Here is an 11,871-nt window from a genome sequence, read left to right as displayed (position 1 = left end):
ATTTGGGTTGCTTGTCTCTGATGTGTAGCCGCTGGTGCACGTCTTTCGTACATTGGACTTCGTTGTTTGTGTGAAGCATTGTCTGTTCTAGCTCAGCTTCCCCACTACGTGTTGTCTTCTGTCGACGTCCGTATTATAAAGTATTGAAGTCGTCTTCAAACGCTTGTTTACTTGTTTGTTTACTTATTTAATTAATGTAATGAAAACATTGTTTAGGGTGTTGTGTGTGTGAATGGATGTTTCCCTGCATGTATGTCTGTGTACCACATGTGTGCCTGGTGCCCACAGAAGCCAGGAGAGAGCATTGGGTCCCCTGGAACTGGAGTTATGGATGGTTATGAGTGACATGTGGGTGTCGGGAGAGCAGCCGGGGCTCTTAGTGCTCATTTTAGGGAATTTTCTTTGAGATAATGAAATCTCCCCCCTGTGTTTGGTATCAAAATCTTTCTACTTTTACCTGTGACATTTAGATTTTCGTGCTGACTGCATTGCTTTCCGTGGGGAAGGGCTCAGATTCATTTTGTTTTCTTTTCATAGGAGTATCTACTTGTTCCAGACAGGTTTATTCCTTAGTACATTTATTTCACACACCCCTGAAGACATGGTTACTACTCCTTGTTTCTGGATCACTTTTTTGGTTGACTGGCCAGAAGTCTTTTCCTTCTGTGTTCTCAGTCGTGAATTCAAGCCAGGAAACCTTAGCATTCTCTTCTGGTTCCGCTCTGCATTCTTTTCTGGGGGAGGTACCCGATAATAGCCATCTCGGGTGGATTTACAATGGCATTTGTTTTCATTTGTTATTTACTCCATTTCCATCACAGCTATTTACTTATTTTTGTGTGTCTGTGAGTTTGTACGTGTATGTGCATGTATGGGGTGCAGGTGTGCCATAACACATGTGGGGGCCATAGGACAATTTGAGAGACTCTGTTCTCTTCTGCTACCTTGTGATCTTTGAGAATCAAACTCAGGGGGACAGGCTTGGTGGCCTGCCAGCCATCTCTCTGTTGTTTTTAGGAGACAGCAGGCCTTTTATCACAGTGAAGGCAGAAATCGCAGCTCAGAGAAGCCAGAGCAGCAGGGAAGGGGGAGAGGCTGCGTGGGTTTGTGGGGGGGGGCGGGGTCGGATACAGGAGGAAACCAGCTGGGGTCTGGAAGGAAATACATACATAACACGAGGCTTTGTGTACTGCTTTTGAGAGAACTTCCAAGGCCAACCATGAAGGATTCTTCCAAACCCATGCTGCTGGTGACTCTGGAGAAGACCACAGTCCCGAGGGACCTTGATGGGTCCCAGCAGGGTTGCACCGTGTCAGTAAATATAGTGCAGCAATGGGTTTATCTCTCCGGCTGCCACCATGCTTGGTTGACACCTCCAAAGACTCTGATGTACTATCTGGTATCAAAAGAAATTCAAGAAGAATGGAAAAGGAAAATGTGGTGCATTTACACAATGGAGTACTACACAGCAGAAAAAAATAATGACATCTTGAAATTTTGCAAGCAAATGGATGGATCTAGAAAATATCATATTGGGTGTGGTAACCCAGACCCAGAAAGACAAATATATGTACTCACTCATAAGTGGCTTTTAGACATAAAGCAAAGAAAACCAGCCTATAATTCACAATCCCAGAGTACTTAGATAATAATGAGGACCCTAAGAGAGACATACAGGGAGCTAACCTACATGGGAAGTAGAAAAAGACACGATCTCCTGAGTATATTAGGAGCATGGGGACCATGGGAGAGGGTTGAAGGGGAGGGGAGAGGAAGGGAAGGGAGCAGAGAAAAATGTAGAGCTCAATAAAATCAATAATAAGAAAAAAAGATTAAAAAAAAACAAAGAGGGTAGTGGGTAGAGTGAGGCCATAGCTTAGTGGTAGACTGTGCTTGCTTAGCACACACAAGGCCCTGGTTCAATCCCCAGTACTGCAGAAAGGGAGAGAGAGAGAGTGGTAGATCCTTTAGCTTTGGGACGCTTAGGACCCATGGACAAGCTACCGGGGAATGGCTCTTACTTCAGTCCATGACACATACCCTCAGAGAGTTGGTTTCCACACAGTCATGGCCTAGCCAGAAGGTGGCAGAGATAGCTGGGGCCAGGAAAACTCATCTGTGGAGGGACGCTGAAGCCAACCATTCAACGGAAGGGATGGGATCAAGTTTATCATCACGATCATCATTGTCTTTCAGGCAGGATCTTACTCTGTAGTCCTGACTGGCATGGGGGTGCATGAACCATGTAGCCAAGATGTCCTGCATCTCGTGTTGAGCTTCCTGCCTTTCTTTCCAAGTGCTGGGACTATGGGTGTGAGCCACCATGCTCCGCTCAAGTTCTGGATTAATTAAGACTGGCATTAGCACAGTGTGCCCAGCCTTCAACACCTACCGGATGATCCATTTGGTTTTAGACTTCTGTCAAGTACATTTGTGAGCCATTTCCTGAAAGGCGTGGGGGAAGAGAAGCCTGTGTCTTTGAGTCACCTACTTGGGAGGCCTGAGGTTCTGAAAGTGGAGCTGACTCAGCCCAGGGCACCAAAGGAGACTGCTAGGAACGGGTGAACCCTGGGCACGGTTATTGTGCTTGAAGAGACCTTCACCGCTCTGGGAAGCACAGAACAGGGGTAGACAGCACTTCACCCTGTGCTTGGCTCAGGTAAACTGTTGCTTGCGTCGTTCATTGCCACACTGTGCTCAGCAACTGCTTTCTCTGATCTCTTTGACTCTTGAGCTCCTGGTTTCTATTGCTGTATTTTTTAAAAATATTTATTTATTTATTATGTATACAATATTCTGTGTGTATGCCTGCTGGCCGGAAGAGGGCACCAGACCTCATTACAGATGGTTGTGAGCCACCATGTGGTTGCTGGGAATTGAACTCAGGACCTTTGGAAGAACAGGCAATGCTCTTAACCTCTGAGCCATCTCTCCAGCCCCTCTATTGCTGTATTTTAACCCACTACCCATGCTTTCTAGATCTTTCTCCATACTGAAGTCAATGGGTTCTCAAGGCCCTTATGTTAAATTGAAGAGTATTCAAATAGTATCCTCTTGTGTCTTCCCTCCAGATGGTTTGCTGTGCCTAACACGATGTACCTCCCAGGGAGAGCTTAGAGCATATATCATTTAGGGAACAAAACCAGTGTTACAGCCTGTGCACGTTCGGGGAAGATGCAGTTCTGTTTCTGAGGTTTGAACCTGAAGCCGGTTGGATCTGCAGATTCAGGAGCGTGAGGATGGGAGTTGTTCTTGCTTCCTGCCTTCATCTCTGTTCTTGTGCTTACCCCTTCCACTCAGGACTCTTCCGCTCCTTCTACCCCACTCCTGACACTATGGATGGGAGGATACACAGAGTTTCATTCGACCCTCTGCACACCAGATCTTGTCACTAATCCTCCAGTGACTGTCAGGTAAGCGACAGAGGTATTCTTCAGGATAATACTAAATGTCTCAGTCCAAAGGTAACAGGAAGGGAAGTTTATCACTGGGAGTAGCTTGAGCATATATGAGATCTCAAAGCCTGCCTCCACAGTGACACGACACACTTCCTCCAACAAGGCCACACTTCCTAATAGTGCTACTCCCTTTGTGAGGGTTGTTTTCTTTCAAACTACCACAGTGGAGTGGATTTCTTAGTAAAGAGGAGTAATAGTTTTCTTCCTTGCAGTCTGAGATGGAACTCTGGCCCTCTGGCCCTTCCTAAGTGCTCCACCACTTAAGGTAAGTGCTCCACCACTGAGGTAAGTGTTCCACCACTAAAGTACGTACTCTATCACTAAGGTAAATGCTCCACCACTGAGGTAAGTGCTCCACCACTAAGCGACAGACCAACCTTTTCTGAGAACTTGTAGAGCACCTTGACATTACTGTGACATTTATATTGTAACTTACAAAAGTTTTGGTTCTTATGCGGTGAAGAAGAACCCCAACAATATTTTATTATTGATCTCATTTCCTTTTTTTTTTTTTTTGTAAAAATCCCTGCTGTGTCACTGGATCATCAGCAGATTCCTCAAATGTTGAAGGAATTTGCTGCAAATCAAGCCTCCTGCTTAGTCTGGAGAGAGAAGAAACAGTCTGAAACGAAAACCAGCTCCCAGAACCAGGTGTGGTGGTGCACGCCTTTAATCCCAGCACCTGGGAGGCAGAGGCAGGTGGATCTCTGAGTTAGAGGTTATTCAGGTCTACAAAGCTAGTTCCAGAACAGCCAGGACTACACAGAGTAACCTTGTCTTGAAAAACCAAAATGAATAAATCAATAAAAAATCAAGCCTCCTCCTCACTCTCGTGTGTGCCTGCGAGGATGGCCATTCTGCTCTAAGCCCTGCCACTGCTAAGGAAAGAGTATGTGCTGCTGGGCTCATTCTGCCCCTGGGCAGTCACACTTGATGAACCCGGAGCAGGAACTCCAAGTCCCCTCCAGAGGACACTGTCTTCCTCACCCCACCCCACCCCCGCCCCTTCCACACACAGAGTTTCTCTGTGTAGCCCTGGCCAGCCTGGAACTTGCTCTGTAGACCGGCCTGGCCTCAGACCCAGATCCGCCTTCACAAGATGACACGTTTCACTTTCTCCTCATCAGAGTCACTTTATTTGATGTGCAGGGACAGCCTGGTCAGAAGTGTCAGCTACTACTGAGATGCTAGAAGGGCCGACATTTCCTGAAGAGATAGACAAAGCCGTCAGGGTGTCCTGGGGACGAAGCTGACATCACTTTTGGATAGGATCCCCTCTGTGGTGTCCCTGCTGCAGAGTACGTTTGCCTTATGTGGATTTCCGTTTACAGAAGCCTCTGTCGACAAGGAAGAGAGGTGAGAGCTTTGTCAGAGTTCTCAGAGGCAGGACTCCCACGTCCTTCTTCCTCTAAGAGTGAAGCAAGGTTAAGTCCTCACAGTGCTGTGGCCAGGCGAGCACGCGATGTTATCTAGCCTAGCTATTGTTCTGGGGTTTGCCTAGGAACACACATAGTGTGATCACTAGTTTATAACTCATCAATCAGTCCCTAGCAATTCATCAAATACCTGGTGAGCACAGAGACCTGGAGCGAGGCCTTGGCCCTGCAGCCTTGGAGCCACAGATGACAGAGGCATTGCCCTAAATAGGTAAACACAGCAAACACGTACCATGTTTCGTTGAAAACCAAGGTACCGTTGATCATAAGACATCCTTAGGGGGCAAGGACGGGCATGGGCAAGGACCCATGGAGGAATGAGCGGCAAAACTCCCCCCTCTCCATCCCCAGGGTGAGGCTCAGAGGGAAACGGCAAAGCCTTTCTCTGGTCCATGTGTAGATTTGTTAGTACGTGCAGAGATGTCCTCAATAACACCCCCTCACAGCTTTATAGATTCTTACGGCCTGAAGACTGCTCCCCTACAGAGGCTGCGCCTACTGATATTAGCCTATCTCGACCCTAGGCTCTAGCTGCTCATCATAAGCCCGCCCCCTGCTCACCGGAAGTCCCACCTCCTCGTTCAAAGGAATGCAATAATCCCACCTCTCTGTCAACTGTATACAGTAAACACCCTAAGCTCCCAGCATGCTGTGGTTTCTCCAGCAGATGGCCTAGAACACCTAGTTTTCTTGTCTGTGTGTCAGTTTGTCTTTTCTTCTTTCCCTTGCCCCCCAGTCATGGCTGTCCCTGGAGGCCGTACTTGGATTGGACAACATAGGACCCCTCATGTACCAGCAAAATACAAGCTATGGCCATGGTCAGACGTCACCAATTTTGAGACCCAGCTCTCTGTTTTAAAGACGTGACAATGGGAAAGAACTGTGTGTGTGTGTGTGTGTGTTGGAGGAGTAGCTCAGTTGATAGGCTGCCTGCCTGACCCCTATGAAAACCTGAATTCCACCCTCGCCACCTAATGACGCAGCTGTGACAGACAGACCTCTGATCCTAGCACTTGGGAAGTGAAGTGGAGGCCGGGAGAACATCAGGGCTGTCCTCTGCGTAGCCAGCTGAGGAGGTCTGGGCAATATGAGACCTTATGCCCCCCCTCCCAGAGTCTCGAAGAATCTCTGATCTCTCTGTAAGAACTAACTTGGACCTAAGATGATTACTGGTCATGATGAATTTTTAATAAAGATCCATTTATTTTTTAAAAAAATCTTATGTGTATGGGTGTTTTGCCTGGACATATGTCTGTATGCTGTGTGCGTGTCTGGTGCATGCTGGAGGCTAGAACTGGTGTTAGAGATGGTTGTGAGCCTCCATGTGGGTGCTGGGAATCGAACCTTGATCCTCTGGAAGAGCAGTTAGTGCTCTTAACCACTAAGCCATCTCTAGATCCCTGTGGTTAATATTTTAAAGATGAAAACCTCAGAGGCAAAGGCTGGAGGATCACACAAATCCAAAGCCAGCCTACTTGGTCTATATAGCAAGACTTTGTCTCATAAAAGGGGAGAAGAAAACTGTGCTATTACAAGAAAAACTGATAGACGTTCACTTCAGGGCACAGCAGACCCAGAGCTCAAAGTGGGTCAGAACAGTCCTGAGACTCTGGAGGTGGGAAGTGGAGATGGGGTTGAAATGGTTTGATTCTTAGGAGGAGAGGGAAGGCCCAGGCTCCCTGATGGTGCAGGCCTGCCATCCACATTACAGAGGGGGTGGAGACAGAAGTGTAAGTTAAGTAACCTGTTTGGGCTATGGATGCATTCAAGGCCAGCCTTGATATCTTAACAAGACCCTGTCTCCAAATTCAAAAAGTAAAAAGAGAGCTAGGGATATAGTTGAGTTTTAGAGCGCTTGATTAGCATGTGTGCAGCCTGAGTTTAAAACTTAGTACAAAAACAAGACAGAAAGAGGAAGGAAGGAAGGAAGGAAGGAAGGAAGGAAGGAAGGAAGGAAGGAAGGAAGGAAGGAAAGAAAGAAGGAAGAATATACCCAAAGAAGGAGCATAATACTTTCACAGCAAAGGCAAAGATCTAAGCTGAAAAAATTCATCTTCTAATAATTCATCTGAATTCTACACAGATTTCTAGTAGGTTGTCTGGAAAAGGCAGAACAAAGCTGTCTTCAAGACTCACCCCAGAGCCGTCAGAACAGAGCAGTACTGATATAAAAGCAGACGTGCAGACTGAGGAATCAGAACAGCGCCCAGAAAGAAACCTTTGTGCACACGGCCATGTGACTTTGGCGGATGACAAGACTATCACACCAAGCAAAGGACAGTGTTTTGAACAAATTACATTATTGCTAATTGCGATGGCTATCCTTGGTTGTCTGCCTGACTTTATCTGGGATGAACTACAACCCTAACCCTAACCCAGAAAGGGAGGGCACACCTATGAGAAATTCTCTGCTTGATTTGAAGTGGGTGAATTCTCTTCTAGTCTGGACCTTTGAGGTAGGAAGACGCACGCCTTTGATCTGGATATTGAAGTCGGGAGAGACGCTTTTATCTGGGCCACGCCTTCTGCTAGAAGCCTGTGTGAGGACGTGGGAGGCGGAAGGTTTTGTTCTTCGCCCGCTTGCCCTCACCTTCTAACGCATCCCTTCCTTCACTGGGCGGAAGATTGAAGATACAGACCAGCTGAGACACCCAGCCTTGTGGGACTGGATTCTTGGACTTTCCTTCACAGCCAGCCATGGCTGGATCAGCTGGACTACAGCCTGTAAGTCACTCCAATGAATGCCCCTTCTATATAGGGATTCTTTCCCTAAGTTCTGTGACTCTAGAGAACCCTGACTAATACACTAACATTGGAAATTCAGATGTAAAAAGAAGATGAAACAATAGTTTTGTTGTTGTTGACAAGTCCTTACTGTGTAGCCTTGGCTGACCCAGAACTCATGATCTAGACCAGGCTGGCCTCAGACTAGTAGAGATCTCTCTTCTGCTGCTTCCCAAGCGCTGGGATTAAAATCAGGCGTCACCATATCCAGCTACAATATAGCAAAAATTGACAACATTGGCTATGGTAAGGGTTTCTCCAATGTGATACCAAAAATACAGGAAACAAACCATAGACAGAACTTTGTGAAAATTGAAGCATTAATGCTTCAGGGAGCACTGTCAACAGGGGGAAAGACAAAGAAAGGAGAAAATTTGTGTAGGTAAATATATCTGGTAGAGGACAACAATCTAAAACTGTAAACCGTCAAAACATATAGCTAAATTTTAACATGGGCAAAGTGGCCAGGGAGATGACTGACTCAGAGGATAAAACACTGGCTGTGCAAACCAGAGGACTATAGTACAGAGTCCCGGCCCCCATAGAGAAGCCAAGTGGGTATGGTGTCCCATCCTGATCCCAGCACTCCGAAGACAGAGGCAGGAGGTGCCTAGGAGAAGCTGGAGAGGTAAAAATCTCTGGAGTCAGTGAAAACCTTGTGTCATTAAATAAAGGGCAACCAAAGAAGACATCTGACATCAACTCCTGGCCTTCACAGGCACACACATATATTCCCATGCATGTCATATACATGTGAACACACACACACAGGAAAAATGGGCAAAAGATTTGACATTTCTCCAAAGAAGGTCTCTATATGGCCAAGAAGCACACAGAGATTCTCAGTTCAGGAATTATTAGGGCAAGGCAAATCAAACCCACAATGAGATACCACCTTTTCCTCAGAAGGATGGCTAGTGTCAAAACCAAACACAAACAAATTACAGCAGTAAAACCAGAAAGTGACAAGTGTTACTAGAACTTAGAGAAAATTGGAATCCATGCCCAGCATGGTGGTACATGCCTGTAATACCAGCATTTGGGAGGTAGAGGTAGGTGAGTCAGAAGTTCAAGTCCAGCCTTGGTGATACGAGACTCTACTGAAGAAGCAAAATCCTAAGACAAATAGAAGTCTTATGTTCTGTTAATGGAAATATAAAGAGTAAGGTGGTGGAAAACATTCAGTTCCTCAAAGGCATAAATATAGGGAGAATACCTATATAATTCTCTCTCTCTCTCTCTCTCTCTCTCTCTCTCTCTCTCTCTCTCTCTCTCTCTCTCACACACACACACACACACACACACACACACATTATATAATCACAAGAATAAGAAAGACACCCACATTCATAGCTTATTCAAAGCAGCTAAACTGTGGAATCAAACAATGTGGTGGTTTGAAAAAAATAAAAAGGCTTCCAAAGGAAGTGGATTAGGAGGTATGGCCTTGTTGGAATATGTGTAGTGTTGTTGGAGGAAGTGTCACTGTGAAGGTGGGCTTTGGGATCTCATCTATGCTCAAGTCTTACCCAGTGAGCAGTTCACTTCCTGTGGCCTATGAGTGAGTCAATGTAAGAACTGTCGGTTTGCTGGGTGGTGGTGCAGGCCTTTAATCACAGCTCTTGGGAGGCAAAGGAAGGCCAATCTTTGTGAGTTCAAGGCCAGTCTAGTCTAAAGAGTGACTTCTAGGACAGGCTCCAAAGCTACACAGAGAAACCCTGTCTTGAAAACAAAACAAACAAACAAACAAACAAAAACAAAACAAAACAAAAGACCTTTCAGCTCCTTCTCCAGCACCACATCCGCCTGCAGGGTGTCTTGCTTCCTGCCCTTGATGACAATGGCTTAAATCTCCAAAATGTAATTTCAGAGCCACCACAGTGAAATGTTTTCCTTTTTAAGAGTTGCCATGGTTATGATGTCTCTTTATAGCAACAGAAACCCTGACAAAGACACAAACCACGTGTCCATTGACAGAAGAATGGACAAGCAAAAGGTGAACTAGATCCATAATGCAATACTACCCAATCTCAAAAAGGCTGGAAATTCTGAGACACTGGGTCCTAGTTCGGGTTATTACTGCTGCCATGAAACACCAAAGCAACTTGGGGAGGAAAGGGCTTATTTGGCTTAAGCTTACAAAACACTGTTTGTTACTGAAGGAAGTCAGGACAGGAACTCAAGCAGGAACCTGGAGGTAGGAGCTGATGCAGAGGCCATGGAGGAGAGCTGTTTACTGGCTTGCTCCTCATGTTTTGCTCAGTTTGCCTTCTTATACAATGCAGGACCACCAGCCCAGTGATGACCATGCTTGCAATGGTCTGGGTCTTCCCCCATCAATTACTAATTAAGAAAATGCCTTACAGTTGGATCTTGTGGAGCACTTTCTAAGTTGAGGTTCCTTCATTTCAGATGACTCTAACTTGTGTCACCTTGACATTACAGTAGCCAGGATACACTGTAATGTACAGTGTATTGTAAATTTTCCTGTGCTTTTTAAGATCTTGAGAGCAGACTATGAGCGAGGAGACTGTACCTTGTGTCCTTCAAAACTGGACTGACCCTCTAACTCCAGAACAAGAGAAAGGAAATTGTCAAGCAGCAAAGAGTATTGAAGCATCATCTGGTTGACTCATAACAGATCAAAGTGCCACATACAAGTAACTCTGAGTGCTCAGGTGTGGTTGGGTCATCTCTATCAACTTCACAGCATCCAAGGCTTTTAGGGACTTCATGGAAGAGACAATGGGAAGAGCATAAGGGTTGCTACATAGGGAGGAGAGCTAGGAGGTGCTGACTCCAGACACGACACTGCTGCAGCACTCACCAACTCACAGAAGCTGGGGTTTCCGGAACAAGACCTGTACAAGATCAAGCCAGTCAAAATTTCAGTGTGGATGGAGAAGGGTTCCCGGGGGCCCTGAGCCTATTGGAGGACCTGTTGGCAGCCGAGTGCTGCTGAGGGAGGGAGAGTGCCCTCTTTGGGGTACATGGCCACTGGTAGGTTGTTCATATGCCAGTGGCTGGTCTCACACCCATGGGTAGCGCTAATTGGACTTGAGGCTATTAATAACAGTAAAAATAAAATAAAAAGAGTACATGAATTTGGGAGTGAGATGGGTTGGGGACACTGGGGAAGGTTGAGAGAGCAGTGGGTGGATATGATCAATGTACACTAACTAAATGGAACTCTCAAAGACGAAAAAATATTGTTTAAAAAATGTCCTTGAGAGCAGCTAGGAAGTGCACCCTTGCAACAGGGGTTACTGATATTTGTGTAATAATACAGAAATGTCTGCAGTGGAAACAGGAAGCAGGAGGCTTTTCCGTGGAGAGACTAGAGAGGAGACTCTCAGGGACCCTCTCATTTGGGAACCCCTACCCGACTAACTCTGATTCACTGTTAGTCTCTGCCGGATGGTTTTAAGTGCCTGACTTGATGATGTTAGCTATCTGCTGCTATTTGGTTTTTGTTTTAATTTTGTTGTTGTTTTTAACATGGAAGCCTTACCCAAGAGAATGCTCTGCCTGGCCTGGGAGGCTCAGTCAGGAACTCCAGCTGGCTGTCTTGATGGGCCTTCTGCAGTTTGTTTCTGCTGGGTGTTACAAACATGTCGTAAGCCCTCAATCTGATGGCACTATCTTTTATTTGCTCTCTCAAGTGGGCTACTCCAGTCTCTGCTTCAAGGTGTGAGTGGCCAATTTAATAATGCTTTGCTATCTACCGAGTCTACCTCTACTCACTGGTTACTGTTTACCTTTCCTTGCTCTATAAACTTTATAAACTCACACACTCAAAACTGAAAACATGGCTATCATAGATCATTCTATGGCCCTTATAGACCATGCATCTCACAACGTGGGTGAAGTTTGAGGACATCATGCTAAGTGAAATGAGCCAGCCACAAGCCAAATACTGATTCAGCTCAGGAGTTCCACGGAGGAGGAGAGGACGGTGGGAGGAAGGGTGAGCTGTTCTACAGAGCTTCTTTCTGGGAAGACGAAGATGCTCTCGAGCTGGACAGTGACATGCACACAAGTGAATATTACATTTAACACTACTCAGTGCCTGGTGTTGACTCTAACCCTAACCTTCACCCTGACCCTAATTAACACACACACCAAAGACAACGGGATATGCCCATGGGCCCAGCAGTGAAGAACCTCACCCAAGAAGCAATGAAAACATGAGT

General features: G+C 46.1%; 1 long non-coding RNA gene across 1 annotated transcript; it reads left to right on the top strand.

The window, feature by feature from the left end:
- The first annotated feature begins 2,541 nt into the window (after positions 1-2,541).
- Positions 2,542-6,039, top strand: LOC126507693 (uncharacterized). The gene is made up of 6 exons (XR_007593611.1): positions 2,542-2,659; positions 3,072-3,193; positions 3,301-3,413; positions 3,671-4,109; positions 4,608-4,814; positions 5,631-6,039. It is a non-coding gene; the product is annotated as an uncharacterized lncRNA (long non-coding RNA).
- Positions 6,040-11,871: the final 5,832 nt, after the last annotated feature.

Source organism: Alexandromys fortis, unplaced genomic scaffold (assembly GCF_014885135.2).
Source record: "Alexandromys fortis isolate MF-2015 unplaced genomic scaffold, M_Fortis_MF-2015_v1.1 scaffold_75, whole genome shotgun sequence".
NCBI classification, from domain to species: domain Eukaryota; kingdom Metazoa; phylum Chordata; class Mammalia; order Rodentia; family Cricetidae; genus Alexandromys; species Alexandromys fortis.
The sequence above is the reverse complement of the archived record's forward strand: the minus strand, read 5'-3'. Positions and strand labels throughout refer to the sequence as shown.